The following is a 17112-nucleotide window of genomic DNA, read 5'->3' as shown; positions in this document are numbered from 1 at the left end:
TCACACATGAGAAAATGGAGTCCAGTAATTTCTCCACAGTTGAGCAGTGGAACCAAGATTGAAATCCAGGACTATCTGACTCAAGGGCTCATATTGTTCACCTCTGTGCTCATAGCAGAGAACACATAAGGTTTAGAGACCAAATTTTCAGCCATGTTTTGGGCTGGTTCTGTGGTTTGCCGTGGACCAGCACAGCAGTGAACGATGAGGCCGTCTCAGGGTTGAGAGACTGCGCAGGGTGGTCAGGGATTCGGCTGAAGAAATGACAAACAGACACATTTCAAGAGAGAGTGTAAATCTGAGTGCAATTTTATTTAAGTTAGTCGCCAGTATATATACAGGAGCAGTGAATGGATTTAGCTTATCGCTGAGTGGTTTACATCTGGACCTAGCCTCTTTCTTAAGTAGATAATCCATTAGTTTTGTTTTTAAGCTATATGATCGCATTTTTTGTTTTACTAACTCCTTTTTTCACCTAAACTACATTTTAATTATTACAGGGTTTAGTAACGTTTCATTTGAGTCAGCCTTGTGTTAAGGATTTCATATGATTTTTTAATTAACAACAAATGACCTTTATAGAAGAAAGAAGGAAGTTTTAGAAAGACAATAAAGGGATAAAGTTTGTAGTTCTAGAAAGACGAGATAAGGTTTTAGCTCCTGGTGGTAGCAATCCTTTGATAAGCTTCTGTCTTATCCATGTCTTCAGGGAACTTTGCTGTACTCCCCTGCCTCAGGGAGTTTTTGCTGTTCTCCCCCTGCGCTCTGGTTCCTTGCCCAGCCGGACCTAGGGACCTTGGCGATAGCCATTAGCCCTAAAGGTCACTGCAGGGGGAGGTGCAGCAGTGGTTTTCATTGGCAAGCCAAGAACAAGCTGTATATATTTGGATTTAGAGCAAACACTGCCTAGATCTGATGCAAACACTTCATGGTGACCATCCTGCTTCCTTCCCTGCAAGGCCGTGCCCTATGAAAAGCAATGTGCACAGCAGTGCCAGGAATCAAGATCTTTTGAAGTACACAGTGCATGAAATGAACATGCCTCGGTTTTGGCCCAGACACCACCCTTCCAGTCAGCTGGCAAGCAGAAGGGCCAGAGTTGCAGATGCAATCAGTTCCTGAACAGGCTCAACCACGCTGCCTCCACTTTCCTTAACCTCTCATTCATTAGTCCAACCTGATTTCACCACAAGAAACTTGTGGGAGTACCATCTCTCTTAGAGATGGCTCAGTAGCACCCCCCTTAATCCATCCCTTATCAACTCTGCCATGGACAACCACACTTTGTGAAAGACAGCAATGATTAATGATTATCAATATTAGAAATTTTGCTAGTGTATTGGAATGGAGTGCAAACTTTGGATCAAGTCAGCTAGGGTTCAAAGTCTCACCTTTGCAATATTTTTGAGAAAATTGTCTAATCTCTTTAAATTTTGCTTTTCCCATTAATAAATTAAGGATGCCAATATTAATAGTATTTTATTGAGTTATAAAGTTTGAGAAACATGTGAATGAAATGAATGCAGTACACTCGGAGCAGTGCCTTTGTTTACAGTAAGCACTCTGAAGTAAGTCCTGCCTGTGTAGACTGGAATAAACGACAAGTGGAGATTTTATCACTCTCCGTCTAGAAAGTTTTAGTGTACATTAAAAAGTTCCTGACATTTAGTAATGCCTCAAAACATTGATCCATCTGATCAACAAACTCACTCTGTTTTCCACTTTAACAGCAGCAATAATAAACAACTCAACTTTCTTCTATCACAAGCTCTGCTGTTGTGTATAAAAGACTCAACACTATTGAAGATTAGGTAAACATCCAAATAGTTTCTCTGGTCAGACTGAACTAGTTCTAAGGATTTTATGTCAAAGTTAGGGCCAGATGTGTTTAGAAGATTTTATAGTTTACATAGCACTTAGTTTTCTTTTAACCAATTTGATCCTCACACGTTTAATGGGCAGTTTTCTGACCATATTTGGAATTACTTAGAATACTTATCTTATATTTCACTATGAGACATGATCTCTCTCTATCCAGAAAAAATTTCATAGATGAGAACACTTGGCCTAAGAGAGTTTTAAGTGGATTTCTGAAGGGTCAGTTTTTTAAAAAAGGAATCATTCTATCTAGAAAGTTAGAGATAAGTTACACACTTAAAATAAGCTTTGTGACAAGTCTTAATTTCTTTATCTATAAAATGACAGAAAGTCCGACTTCAAAAATCTCAAAAGACAAAGAACAGGGCCTCCCTGGTGATGCAGGGGTTAAAAACAGTGCTATCAAGCTATCTCCAGCCACAGTAACATGAGTTTGATCCCTGGCCAGGAAGCTGACTCACATGGTGCAGCAGACCTCTCCTGTCTCATCTGCTGCTCCCCTCAGCAATGTATTTCAGTAGATCTTCCTGTCTGCTCCCCATTCTGTCTCTGGTGAATCCTCTCACCGCCCGCACCTCTGACCTACACCCCAGTTCTTGTATACATAAAAAAATAAAGCTTAAAAAAAAAAGACAAAAAACATAATGCTGATCTTTTGATTGTAGCACATACTAACGAGTCTAAAAACAAGTGGAATGCAATTTCTGCACATAAGAAGAAAAATGAATATGACCATGAACTAATGATCAGGAAGCACGGTGTGTTTTTCCCAAGCTTGTACATCTATAAAGGATGGCAGCGCTACAGAAGTTCTTTAAGGTCAGACAAGGTGCAGAGCTCCTGGTTGTTGGTTAAAGAAAATACTTTTATCAGAAGTTGGCCACTGCACAGTTGCAGAGACTTTCCATGAGTGCACAGGTATTTACCAAAGAGATATTAGGTTGCTGGAAAAGTTGTGTGTATTTTTTCTTTGAAAAACATAGAAAAAATGTGTTATGACTTTTCTGACAACCCAGTATCACCTGAACAGCAATCTCTGGTGTTAGTGAAGAAGCTTCTAGCAGTTTCAGTGTCCTGCACCAGCCATTTGAGAAGAACATTTCCAGAATGTGCTTATGGAACAAGATCTATAGCTGATCATTGTGTCAAAATTCTGAAAGAAGATAAAAATTGTTCAGAATCTACACCGTGATATGGATGCTAGGGTGTTGTGATGTTTTACAGAAAAAACTAACCTAAGGATTGTTATTCTCACTATATACACTAATCCATTCAGACCCATTATGAACTTCATAAGTAACAACCAAACCAATGGATTTAGTATGTCATCTGTGGATACTAAGAAAGCAAGTATTCTCCTCCTTCACAAGCTACATGTTCTGAGGCAAAATATGGAACCTGACTAATGATATTTGTTTGACCATAAAACTTTTTTACTTACTGCCATGTTTCATCACCTGGTTTGAAGGGTAGTGATTGTGAAAGAGTGTTATTTGAAAAAGAACCTCTGTTAATAAATACGGGAGAAGTCCCAACCTTCAAAGTTAAAGTGATCATTGAGAAAGAATGAATGGAAAATACTAATTTAGCCATATTTCACCAGTACGATGAAAAACACTACTTCAAACAATGGGACAAAGATGATCTAGAAGATAAATGTGAACATTATATAAGTGGTGGTTTTGACACTGAAACTAAAAGGAAAGAGCAGGAAAAAAAGCTTGGATCTTCTGAACTTGAAGAACCAAGTTTAATCCATAAAGAAGACAAAATGACGAGGTCTACAGAAAGCCCAGATATTTTATATTTCATTCTCAGGTCAAGCAGTTAGTCAGCAAAACATCCGAATGTTATGTGTCTGAAAGCAAAATACGAAGTGGAAAAATCTTTCAGAATAAAATGGCTAATGGAAATCAACTAGTAAAATCTCCTAAAGAAAATGGGAAAAGAAGTCAACTCAAATCCAGAAAAACAGTCTCCATCATTTTGATTCTCCTGGTCAAGAGTCAATTCTGAAAAGAAGAAAGTTTAGTGAATCAAAGCAAAAATATATATATAATTTTTTCTCCTGCACACTTGCAAAGTTCTCAACATTTAAACTAAAGGAACACTGTATTACTATGTTAAGGTGTATTTGCTCTGCCTATGAAAATTTACACATACTCTTAAGCAGCTAGTACACTAAAATGAACCTTAGTTGACTCTCGTCTTGTAATCCTTATTCCTCTGAGACAGACCCAAGAGGACTTTTGAATAAAACCAAAAAGTACCATGTCATAATTGGTTCTAGTCATTATCTGCTCAGTTTTTGTATATCTTCCATGTTGATAGACACTTCCTTTAAATTTATATTAACTTATAAGACCCTCTGAAACTATTTTAGCATTAAACTTTGGGAGATATTAACTTTTTACTTAAGTTAAAAGTATGTTATCTAACTGGCTACCTGTCATTCTGTTATTAAAACAATGTTCTTCAGTAGTTTGATATAGTCTGTTAACATGGTAATATATAATGTACAATGAAAATTTGGTACTTAGTCTTTTAAAAAATATTTTTGACTACAGTACAAAGCAACTTTGTTTTCTTTTAACCAATTTGATCCTCACACATTTAATGATTTTCAAGTTTGGCATTTTGGGCAGCATAAATAAAATGTTTTGTGGAAAAATAAAGTCAGTCAAATACCCTGTATTACAATTTCTGGCGCATAGAAGTTACTAAATAAAGTGGTCAAATAAAAATAAACCCAACATAGCTCACCTATTGTAAATAGTACTGCTATAAACATAGGGGTGCAGGTGCACTTTTGAATTATGTTTCTGTGTGCTTTGGGTAAATACCTAGGAGTGGAATTGCTGGATCATATGGAAGCTCCATCTTTAGCAGATTGAGAAATCACACAACTCTCACTCATAGTAGGAATTTAGAAAACCTAAATAAGGGACCAGGAAAAAGACTAATTATAATAAAGTAAAAATAAAAATCAACAAGCAACTATAAACCAGAGACACATTAGGGGGCGGGGAGTGAGTAGGGAATAGGATCAAAATATGGAGATTGGGAATTGTATGGGGACTATAACCAAGATGAAAATGCATACATTGTGAAAAAATGAAAAATGATGTAAAAAATATATAAAATTAAAAAAATAAACTAATAAGAAATGAAAAAAAATAAATCCAACAAATCAAAATCATAACAGGTGCAGACCCAGAGGAAGTGAGAATAGAAGTAATGCTGGTAAATTTTAATAGGCTTCATAGAACCATGAAATGTGAGAACTACAAGAAACTTCCGCATATACAGTCATTCTATAAATGAGTCATTCTATAAGTAGGTCATTTCCGACTCTATGACTGAGGGTCAGAAAGCTGTATCGCTGGAGCCCAGTTCCAAAGTTAAGGCCAGCCATAATTTTGCCAGCTTCTGATATGAAAGTACATGAAGGTTTAAGAGATCACAGTGCTTGTTAGAGTTTGGTTATTGTTATCTATAATTATCTAGATGTGACTCTAATTAAAACCAGAGAATAGAAACTCAGAACCACCCTTCCCCCAATAAATACACCCTGTTGGAGAAAAATGAAATAGACTTTAAAATATACTTAATCCAACCATACAAAATTGAGACCCTGAAAGTAAAAGTGACTTTTTTTTTTTTAAAGCTTTATTTATTTATATAAGCACTGGGTATAGTCAGAAGTGTGGGAGGGTGAGGGAACTCACCAGAGCCAGAGCGGGGAGCAGAACAGGCAGAATGACGAAACACACTGCTGAGGGGAGCAGCGGGCGCAGCAGGAGAGGTCTGCGCGCCATGTGGGACCCTTGCAGGTGGCGGGGGACGGAACCGGCGCTGCAGAGACTGTGGGCAGCTTCCCAACCCAGTGCTCAACCGCTGCGCCACCGGGGAGGCCAAAAAGTGACTTTTTAAGAATAAGTTACTAATATAATCAGTATTCAAAATCCCAGTTTTGTAGTTCTGGATAAAGATAGATCAATTATTAGGTGTGTCTTAAAGGCTCATCTCCTCTTTCTTTGGCACCTCCTAACTTTGAGAATTGAAGGTCCTTATACTACTCAAAACACACAAAACAGAATTAAAAAAAAATAAAGTAAAATAATAAAAATATAAAAAATTTAAAAATTTAAAAATTAAAATTAAACACACACACACACACACCATACTACATATATACACTTTACCTTTTCTGAGTCCTAATTCTTTTCCATAGTTTGATTTACAAACTATTGTCTAACAATAGTGTAATGACTAACAATGGTGTAATGACTTAGTCCCTCTTTACTTCATGTAGAAACACAGATATTATTATAATAGTACTATTATTATTACCACTAATAATAGTAGCACTATTATTACTATTATTCTAATTATAATATATATGAAAATAATTTTGAAAATTAAAAATTTTTAATTGCAAAAAATTATAAAATGGATGGCATGAGAGAATTTGGGGGGATGATATAACTATTCTGTATCTTGATTGTGGTGATGAGTACAGGACTGGATATATTTGCCTAATTTCAGAATTCTATGGGAGAGTGAGTCTTACTGTATTTAAATTTAAAAATTAACCAGAAGAAATGTTGAAAGAGGAAACGAAAGGAACTTCATAGCCCATTGGTGGGTACCTTAGGTTTCCAGCTCAGAGGCAACCAGAATGCAATACTGAGTTTAGAAAGAATGCCAATCTAATGATGGAAATTCAGTTAGTAAGGTATTCTTGAAATCGAGATATTTTTTGAAATGATGATTCAGTTTCCTTGAACTGGGAAATCCCCTATACCACTACAATATCTTTTTTTTTTTTTTTTTTTTTTTTAAAGATTTATTTGTTTATTTATTTATACAAGCACTGGGTACAGTCAGAAGCGCAGGAGGGTGAGAGAATTCACCAGAGCCAGAGCGGGGAGCAGAGCAGGCAGAAGGACCGAAGTACACTGCTGAGGGGAGCAGCGGGCGGCAGGAGAGGTCTGCGCGCCATGCGGGACCCTCCTCCGGTGGCCGGGGAGCAGCCGGGGATCGAACTGGTGCTGCAGAGGCCGCGGGCAGCTTCGCAACCCAGCGCTCAACCACTGAGCCACCGGGGAGGCCCACCACTACAATATCTTAATAAACTGCAGCTTTCTTGGTTTACAAATCAATTTTTCTACTTCTCTACAAGACTGTTAGATTCTCAATGGCATGTCTGTGCAGTTATCTTGATGTTCTTAAAATCTATCTAGTATAATATCTGACACCTAGTGGATATTCCCTGAATATTTGCTATGAATCAAAGTTTTGTTTTAAGCACAGAAGAAAATGTGAAATATGGTATAACTTCTACTTGCAAAGGAACTTACAACTTAGTGGTATCCTCACTAGAGTTAGTACACAACGTAAGTGGGGAAAAGGAGACCCAAAGGTAGGTAGGGAAAGATTGAGAGTAGGCTAGTGATGGAAGCAACTTTTTTTTTTAAGAGGAAAATATTTTAATGATATTTTTGTGGCACGAAAATCAAACTAAGACAGGTAAAAGTGATGTAAAGGAATCTATAAAACTATAAATTACATTGCTTTAAGTCTTGACATAACCTAGATGCTGAGAATAAACAGGTTCCTCTATCAGCAGCTTTTCATTTCTCTTCTCAAAGGCACCATCGGGCAGTATATCCAAAAAAGAGATCTTTCTTGGCCCCCAGGCCCTTGACTTATTATTTATACCTGAATATTATTAATAATACCTGAAACTCTCCATCTCTGCAGAGCCAAATTAGTCTATCTGTATAGAGCTGGCTTCTAATGCTCCTCAAGCCCCTTCAAGCTAGACTTCTGATTCCTCCTTTCTCTCTGACCCTGAATTCGGAACAGCTTCTTCCGGAGTTCCTTCTGTCGTAGTTATGGAAGCAACTTATCTTAAGGTTTTATTATGAGCATTAGTGCTATAGTGTGTAACAAGAGACCCTTTAATGTCCTTTCATAAAACTGTGGCTGATAGTGAAACTCTTTACTGGGTAATAGGAAAATAGACCACATGGGTGCATTCTATCTACAAACGCTTTACCTGATTAATTACAGAAACTGAGGTTGGGGTAGTCACGACCAAACTGCATAATCTTCTAATCTTCTACTCAAAGAATTAGGTCCAAATGAAAAAAGTAATGTCACACACACACACAAAAAATCAAGTCATTCTGGAGACTTTTCACCGGCTTCCTTTAGAAAACAAACTTTGATGATGGTTTTATGGTCACAGCATTAAGCATATCATGATGGAAAGCTTAGTTATGATAAATAATATTTTATTATCAAATATCATGTCCCTCTGTGTGCTAGGAATCAAGGACTCCAATTCAGTCTCCTGTCCAGGTCAGTACAGATTTCACCAAGCAATAGTCTATTTCTTTCACTGCCTGAAACACAAAATCTGACACAAAAGAATCAGGGTGCAAGGGGTGATGTAAATCAATGATTACTTAGAGACATAAGCTATCTATCCGTTTTATAACTTAATTATCCATTAAACAATTGCTGCACATCTACTCTGTATTATGCCAGGCAGAAGAAAACAGCTAATTACCTCTTGGTAACAATGTCTGGCTGCCAGTGGCAACCTACTGATTTATGAGCTGGTCATTTGTAGCTTTGTGGTAAAAGGAGAGAAAGAAGCTGTCTAAGAAGTTTCTTTGACAAGGGAATCAGCTTTAGGAGAACATAGTGAGTTTTAAAGGCAGTTTTCTAATGTTCTCCAGTGACCTATAATTAGTCGCTAGTTCTACCTTTTTCAGGTCAAGGGATGAATGATGCAATACATTAATTATTTTCCAAATAAAAAAATTGTGCACAAGACCTGCAAGTTAAAAAGAATACTTGACATTAAAATTGTTCTGTAAAGCTGAGACGTATCCATACTGTGCTTATGCTAAATTGCATACAATATTCTGACAAGGAAATTACGGGCCAACAATTCCTTACCCTAAACCGTTGAGACCAGGTGTGGTGCAGAATTTAGAAATCTTTGAAGTTTAAAACGGCAGTAAGGTTGATATAGTGGGTTATGGACTGAACCCAGAATATTTGGGGCAGTCTACTCTGATCAAACAATGTTTTGCTGTGAAATGAGTAATGCTTACACTAAGTAGCATGGATAAAACCTATAAATGAAAAACCTATAAATGATTTCACTTCAGCACAGGTTTACTTCAAAGCTACCTGATTTATATGTAAAATGAAGTTCTATTTAACTTATCCAAGTTATGGGTTGACAAACAGGAGTACTTCTGAGTCTGAATTGAAATAATCTGTATCATTTACTAATTTAGAAATATTGGCCTAACAGTCCCCATGTGGACCAAAAGGACTTGGTTATCACACAACTTTTATTAATATTTTATGCATCCAATTATTATTATTATTAAACTGTTTTACTGCCTTCTAAACTGTTGTTAAAAAAAACTTATGTTAAAAACTGTTATGTAAAAAGTCATACCCATCAATAGGGTGGATAGGGGTGAAGGGAAAAGTACTGAAAGTCCTTTTAGCTATAAATTACCCAAACTCCAGAAACCCTAAAATGCTTTACTTGCCGGGTAGAAGAGATGAAAAGATACCAGTTACATTGGGAAGGCACAGAAATTTATTGCAGCTTAAACCACAACTTGTCTATATTTAGTTTGAAAAATATCTTAAGATGTATTTATTTATGCCTACAAGAACTGGGACACAGGCCAGAGATGTGGAGGGTGTGAGGATTCACCAGAGACAGAGTGGGAAGCAGAACAGGCAGACTGACTGAAATGCACTGCTGAGGGGAGCATCGGGCGAGACAGGAGAGGTCTGCTGTGCCATGTGGGTAGCTCACTGCCCGAGGATCTAACTCGTGCTGCAGTGGCTGGGGATAGCTTCATAGGTTGCGTCTTAACCCCTTGCGCCACGAGGGAGGCCCCAAATAAGAACTTTTAAAGATGTGCTTTGGTTGTATCTCTTTGGGAAACATGGGAAAAATATATATTTGTAGTTCTGGCTAAATGGAAGATACTTACATCTGGATCATCTACTTTTTTTTTTTTTTTTTTTTTTTTTTTTGGTGGGACCCTCACCGGTGGCCGGGGATCAAACTGGTGATGCAGAGGCCTCAGGCAGCCTAGCAACCCAGCGCTCAACCGCTGCACCACCAGGGGAGGCCCCTGGACCCCCTACTGTTTTTTGTTTGTTTCCCCTAACAGCTACTGGTAAGCAGTTTGGCTGGTTCAGTCTCAGACACTGAACAAACCTGGGTTGTTTTTTCAATTAATCTACCTGATTTTGGGTAACCTTGGGCAGATTTATACCTTAATTTTAAAAGAAGTGATTTCTACCCTGTGGTGCTACTGAATGAAAAATGGTAGCTAAACACATGCTTACAACAATGCCTATTAGCTTTTTATTGGGGAGAAAATAAATTATCCCTCTTTAATCACTGTCAAATAAGGAAGAGGTACTTTTAATTTCCATAGTTGCAGACAAGTTAATGCTATGCTTGAGTAGTGTTTAAGAGAAATAAGATGCCACGGCTTTGAGGCTGTTCAGATAAGCTAAACTCATTGAATGTGCCAAGCACTTCCCTACATCAACTGCAGCAACCAAAAGAGATAGAAATCCTTCTCTCATAAAGCTACACATCACTTAAGTTGCTAGTCTTACTCTTTAATTCCACCTATAAGAGCCATTACTTGGTTTATAACCTCTCTGTTTATGGAACAAATATTTAGTCCCTATTACAGTATTCTATTTTTTAATTTTATGCCTTAATGAATTTAATGTTCTTGAAAATTGAGAACTTTCTTATAGGGAGAAAATTCACTTATTAATTCTATTGTTATTGAACTCTACTTGTGGATATAGACAAGGCTGGCTACTAAACCCACTTTCAGACAAAAGCAAAGCAATCTCTTTCCCCGCCTACCTCTAATGAAATAAATGGAGATAATTTATACATTCTAAAAAATATCTGAGTAATCATTATGAGAAATGAGAACTTCCTTAAATCTACTTTATGGTGTACATATTTTGATTTTGAATTATATGAGGTAAGACATCAGTGTTTTCCGGTGTTTAGGTCTCTAAATTTAGGCCTTGGATAAAACTGAAAAAGAGAAGATTCCTATCATTAAAAAGTTTATCCAAGATTCCTAGAGGTTCCTGGATACACTGGGGCAGGGGGGTGGGGGGGTGTCCTTGAACTCAGACAAAAATTACATCTCTATTTTCAGTAATTTCTAATATTTGGATAGAGGCAATATATCACCTTGGTGTTAGTAGTAAATATGACTGTCAGAGTTAAACTGATATTTTCATTATTGTTGCAGGCAACTTGAAATACCATGCTTAACACTAGGTTGAAATTAAAGTCATTGCCAGATCTTGTTAATGTGTTAGCATATATTTCTATATCAAATATTTACTGGAATATTTTTGATAACTACTTCAATATTGTTGGCGCTCTCTGTATTTCAATATACTGTACTTTACATATTTAAAATTGTTCTGAAAAGTGATCTACAGACTTCACTAGATTGGCAGAGGTTAAGCACTTAATGATCTAGAGTCATAGTTATCTTCGTACCTCCAGAGGCTTGTAATTGGTGATTTTTCAACACACACAAATGAAAGAAATGGATTTACAACTGGCTGAAACCATGCCCCCTAAATATTGATACTTTGGATGTCTGTAATGGAGTATTGGAGGGCTCCTTCCTAGTCAAAACAAAATTTTTAATGTTTTAAATGAAGGCGTGTATCATAATTTGTAAACTTTATTATACATTCTAATTGAAAAACTTTATTATACATTCTAACTGAGCAATACTTGTTCATGTGCGGATTATATTTGTCACTGAATATATGTATACAGAAATATTTTCTAAATTTCAGTTTCTGTGTCTTGGAATTGTAGCCAAGAGATACTGAGCACAATGGAAAGAACTGGATTAGGAAAGCAAGAGAGGGGACCGATAAAGGTCTGTCTTTGGCGAGTTTACCTTGATGTTTTCAAGTACAATAAGGTGGGCAGGAATCACCTGGTGAGTTTACTGAAGCTCTTCAGATCTCTCCATTAGATTTCTAAGCAGTATATCTAGGTAGGGCCTATATATACAACCTGCATTTTTACCAAGTATACTATGAGATTTTGATATTGGAAGCCTATAGATCACACTATAGAAAACTGTATTTGATGTTGTTAATTGCTTCCACATTTTAAAAGGTAAAGACTCAAGTTACTTTGCCTAAACTGACACCTTAGTTACTAATTATCAGGTTAGGAATCCAGAACCCATGCCTGACTCTAAAGCAGTTCTTTCATGCTATGCTTTTGGAATATCTCATGAACATTCAAGTGGTCCATAAAGTTTCAAATCACTTATTTGTAAACCAAATCCTGAAAATAGTTTTGTATTTTTTGTCCTCAGTCCTTGTCAGTGATATATTTATTTGTGAACAATGGTATAAACATAAGTATATATACATATAAATGACACAAAAAACATGTACATAGTGTATATTTAGTAAGTGAGGTATTTGGTGAAAGTGGTAACTGGTGGGACACTGATATAATATCCAAGGCAGAGAAAATCACTCATGATTAGAAAATAATGGCTTAATTTTGAAGGATATGATTTTCAGTAAATCATAATCTATGATTAATGTGAAAACTTAGTTTTGCCTCAAATAAAGTGAGTGCTTTCGCTATTCAATTCTCACACAACCCAACACCGAAGGTATTATCCCCCACTGCACATGAAACTGACAAGTAACTTCAAGGTCAACACAGTGATTTCAACCAGGCTGAGACTGTGTTCTAAGTCACTACACTCTGCTGTCTTCTGAGTGCTTATCTAAATGTTCATGTATTTCTGTAACTCCTAGGAAAATACAATGTAGTCATTTTTATAGGCTTGAAAGTCTCAGAATTAGTATGCCCACCCAAGTGCTGAGATTCGAATTCAGAATCTGTTGCTAAAGTGCATATTCTTAATGACTAACCAACATTCATGACCATAGGAAAATCATTAAGATTTATACATAGATACTCAACATATAATGGGTTTAATGGGGTATGTCCATTTTAAGTTGAGGAAGAATGTGTACTACATTCACACCATCTTACTTTTATGTCCTAAGTTCAGGACTATCTGTATAAACATACAAAGCGACAGGCTGTACTTCCATTTTGTTCTCAACTTGCACCAAAATTTTAATAACATGTTCTGGCCAGCATTAAAGGAATTACCTTCCAATGATCTGTGAGTTGTTGAATGCACTTTAAAGAACTTTACATATTTACCAAGACACATTCTAAAAACTTAGGGTTATCTTAAACTAAGCTACAATGGGACATACATAGCTTCTAAGTTTCTATTAAAGAACTGAACAGCAGAATGGGATCAGGCACAAAAATGAACAGCCTGTATGACATTTATCTTAGTTCCAACTACTTTGCAGGCATTAATAATTGATAGCTAATTACCTTCAATAATTAACTTGGCACTACACAGACATGTCAACCAGCTTTCTGAAGCTGGGTGTAACTTTGGGTTTATGATAATAATTACTATTTGTCTTCACATCTTGCCCTCCTTCCAAATGGTTGAAATGGTAGGAAATGGTTCAGTATGTTTGCCAGAATTATGTATTAGCCTAGACACTCAGAATTTAGTCCAAATTGGGAAGTCATATGAGAGTTACAGGGCTGTTAGGCATTTTAGTTCAATCACAATCAATCTAGCTGGTAGCCACAAGTTTGCCTCTTCTCGGAAACATCACAGGTTATTCCTTCTGGTGTGTAGCCCATGAAAGGGTATGAAAGCACATTTGCACATACTGGGTTACAGTGCCAGGATCTAGAAAGAACCAACTTTTTTGGATGTTTTTTACTATTATTATTAAATGCAATACTTATATCTTAGCCTGCGGCCTCCTTTTACTGGTATATTTTCATTTGTTCAGCCATTTAAACCTATTAAGAGAAACAGCAGCTTATTTAAATTACTGGGTACTGTGACCAGTGAATTCTGGTGATGAAAAATTTCATTTAGCATGGGGATCTGGATTTTCCACCCCCCCTTTTTTTTTTGAGTGTTTTGCTGCCCAACATTCAGTTGCTTTTCTCTTCTCATACATTTTCCCTTATTTCCACAATTATACCTCCCTCACATAGTAAACTTGACTATGTCAGTTTAGGCAAAAACAGACAAGTCCAGTTCAAATCTAACATCCTAATTTAATAGCACGAACCATCTTCTTTAACAGTGGTAATGAGGATCCCAGTCCAGTTTGGCTAGGAAGTATTAATGGCACAAATACTTACTAATTTAGTTACTAATTTATCAGGTTAGGAATCCAGACCCATGGATGGGTTTTACCATGGGTAAAAGTTATCACTTTTACCATCTTTTAGAACCAGTTAGGAAGCTGAGGCTCGTGATTTCTGGGAATGGTCCTAAGAATGAATTACTGGATTAAAAGTTTTGTTAAAGGGCCTCCCCGGTGGCGCAGAGGTTGAGCGCTGGGTTGTGAAGCTGCCTGCAGCCTCTGCGGCACAGGTTCGATCCCCGGCTGCTCCCCGGCCACCTGAGGAGGGTCCCACATGGCGCGCAGACCTCTCCTGCTGCCCGCTGCTCCCCTCAGCAGTGTACTTCGGTCCTTCTGCCTGCTCTGTTCCCCGCTCTGGCTCTGGTGAATTCTCTCACCCTCCCGGGCTTCTGACTGTACCCAGTGCATGTATAAACAAAGCAAACAAATAAATAAATAAAAACATGCCTCTATTAAAAAAATTTTTTTTGTTAAATAGGCAGGTATGAAAAACCTGAAAACTGGGAAAAATAGATCAAATGAAAAGCATTATGATGTAGGAAAATTTACAAAAGTACTTCACAGCTCCTTCCCCTCCCCTCTTGACCCGGTTTTAGGATAACACAGAATTTTAAGTCCTGATTCCTTTGCGAAATGACCACACTGTCCTAAAGTAGAACGTGATTTTTGGCTTGAGATTTAAATATAAACCCTCTTTCAATCACCCACACCTTTTGTAGCCTATTATTTCTTGCCTCTTTCAGACTCCAATTTCTTTCAAGTTTGTCTACACTTAGTATCTACTACTCTCCCTTCTCCCATTCATTCACTCCTTTTGAGACCCCCGCAATCTGGCTTCTCAGTACGCCACTTTCTGTTGGAGCAATCCAGAACTCCAACAAATGCTAAAAAGGTCCTGAGGTGAGAAAGATGAGAGAGCCAAGTTTATCTGGAAAGTGAGAAAATCCAGGAACCTATCATAGACAAACACATCAGATGAAAAGCAAAAAAATTGCTCATAAATTAGCTAAAGACCAGCAAGTAACAGCAAAGCAAACAATTTTGGACATACAAACGTGAAAATAGTTAGGATACTTTAACTCGAGGCCAATGCCCAACATTTAAAGATGCAACATTTAAAGATGTAAACAAACAATTGAACTTAGAGATTCCTGTATTGCCCAATGTTAAAGGAAGGAAAAGTTTATCACCAAAATACTTTCATTGCGTTAATTGTTGAGACAGAGTAATGTTATGTTAGCAAGGCATTCCACTAAAATAGCATGTAGCTGGCAAAGGTCAGATTTATCAATATTACATTTACGTAAGATGCCACTATTTACTTGTAGTATAGCAATTGAAATGTTCTATGTTGATGTTCTTTCCAATAGTAAGTATATTCTTATACATTACTAATGTCATAATTGACTTCAGCACATTTAAACTGCTTCTATAGTTTTGTATATAAAATATTATAAAACATTCACAAGTAAATGACTACATGTGCTAATCACACTAAGCCAATAGAATAAACACAATCCAGTTCAGTGGGCTGAGGACCGTAAGAGCCCCTCTACTAATCAACTACATTAAAGACTGGTATGGGAGGCTAAGCGAGGAAAACTAAATCTTATTTTGGCTCAGTCTTACCAAATTCGTCACCCATTCAATTTTCAGGTTATTCAATTTGGTAAGAGCCTATGTACTAAATCCATGAAATCAGGAGTTAGGTGTGAAGAGGGTGACTGTAATGAACATTTTCTAAAAGGTATTAAGCTTTAATTCACTGAGGATTAACCTTTACATGTTCAAATATATACGGCAGCGTCAAAAATTCTGTATTAAGGATTATGAATATGTACCTACTTCCATAATTACTTATAATTGTACCTCTTCAGGCTTCCTTAAATGGCTATATTCATGAACATTTATATTTGGTTATAGTCATCTTCATATACTTACTGTTGCATAGAAATGTTTTCTAGGGCAACTTTATCTACACCTATTAAAAGCCAGAAAATCACAGAATAAAGAGGGCTCACTTTTTTCAAGTTAATCATTAACCATGGACATTTGCACTTCAAATCTTGATTTTGGGCTGTTTACTGCATTTACCTTCAGTGGCATCAAATCCAGACAATGTAACAGGTGTCACTCAAATTTCTTATGTTGGAATGTAAAAACATTATAACCTTGTAAGGCATGAAACAGTATAACATTTTCATTATTTAGGACATTTTCTTTCAGGAAAGAAACTACAGTGATTCTTAATGAAGATAGGGCCTTATTTGCATAATTAACCATGTTTTTTTCTAAGTACATACTTAACTGTAGCCAACTAGGCACAACCATAATCTTTTAGTAACAAAACTCAGTCACATGAGTTTTATATTCCAGATGTTGTATGGGCTGAAAAGGACAGTTTGCCTTTTATCATCTACCAAAGAAATGGAACTGTATTTTGGTAAGAATGTAGTCATGCAAGCACCTACCAATAAATTGTTTGAGGAGTACATCTGAGGTAATCCCAGTCTTTGGGGCCCTAACTCCTTTTTCAGAACTTAAAAACACCCACATCAAACTTTTATGTTCAGAAGGCCCTCCACTATGCCTCATAGATTTTATTTTTTCCGAATACTCCAGAGAGGCTGCTATAATTGCTGAGGCTTGGATGTTAACTTATTTCTGTGATACTAAATAAGCCATACAGGATGTGGAAGTTGCAGGTACCCAGAAGCTACTGATAAGTATTTTCCAAATGACTAAAGTCTTTATATACCCCAAGAAGGCTTCCCTCCTATAAAGAACATGGACATTTTGTTTAATCTTGCGGCTACTCTAATAATTTCAAATGCTTGTTTTCTTTAGTAGCTATGAGAGAAAGAATGTTACAGGACTTTGAAT

General features: G+C 36.8%; 1 protein-coding gene and 1 pseudogene across 2 annotated transcripts in view; both read left to right on the top strand.

The window, feature by feature from the left end:
• RAB30 (RAB30, member RAS oncogene family) overlaps positions 1–17112 on the top strand; it is a 122529-nt gene that overhangs the window by 22050 nt on the left and 83367 nt on the right. The gene's annotated exons all lie outside the window — the stretch shown is intronic.
• On the top strand, positions 2679–4277 carry LOC119255055 (HORMA domain-containing protein 1-like; annotated as a pseudogene).

Source organism: Talpa occidentalis, unplaced genomic scaffold (genome assembly GCF_014898055.3).
Source record: "Talpa occidentalis isolate TD23 unplaced genomic scaffold, MPIMG_talOcc4v2.1 talOcc4.3, whole genome shotgun sequence".
Taxonomy (NCBI): Eukaryota; Metazoa; Chordata; class Mammalia; order Eulipotyphla; family Talpidae; genus Talpa; species Talpa occidentalis.
The sequence above is the reverse complement of the archived record's forward strand: the minus strand, read 5'-3'. Positions and strand labels throughout refer to the sequence as shown.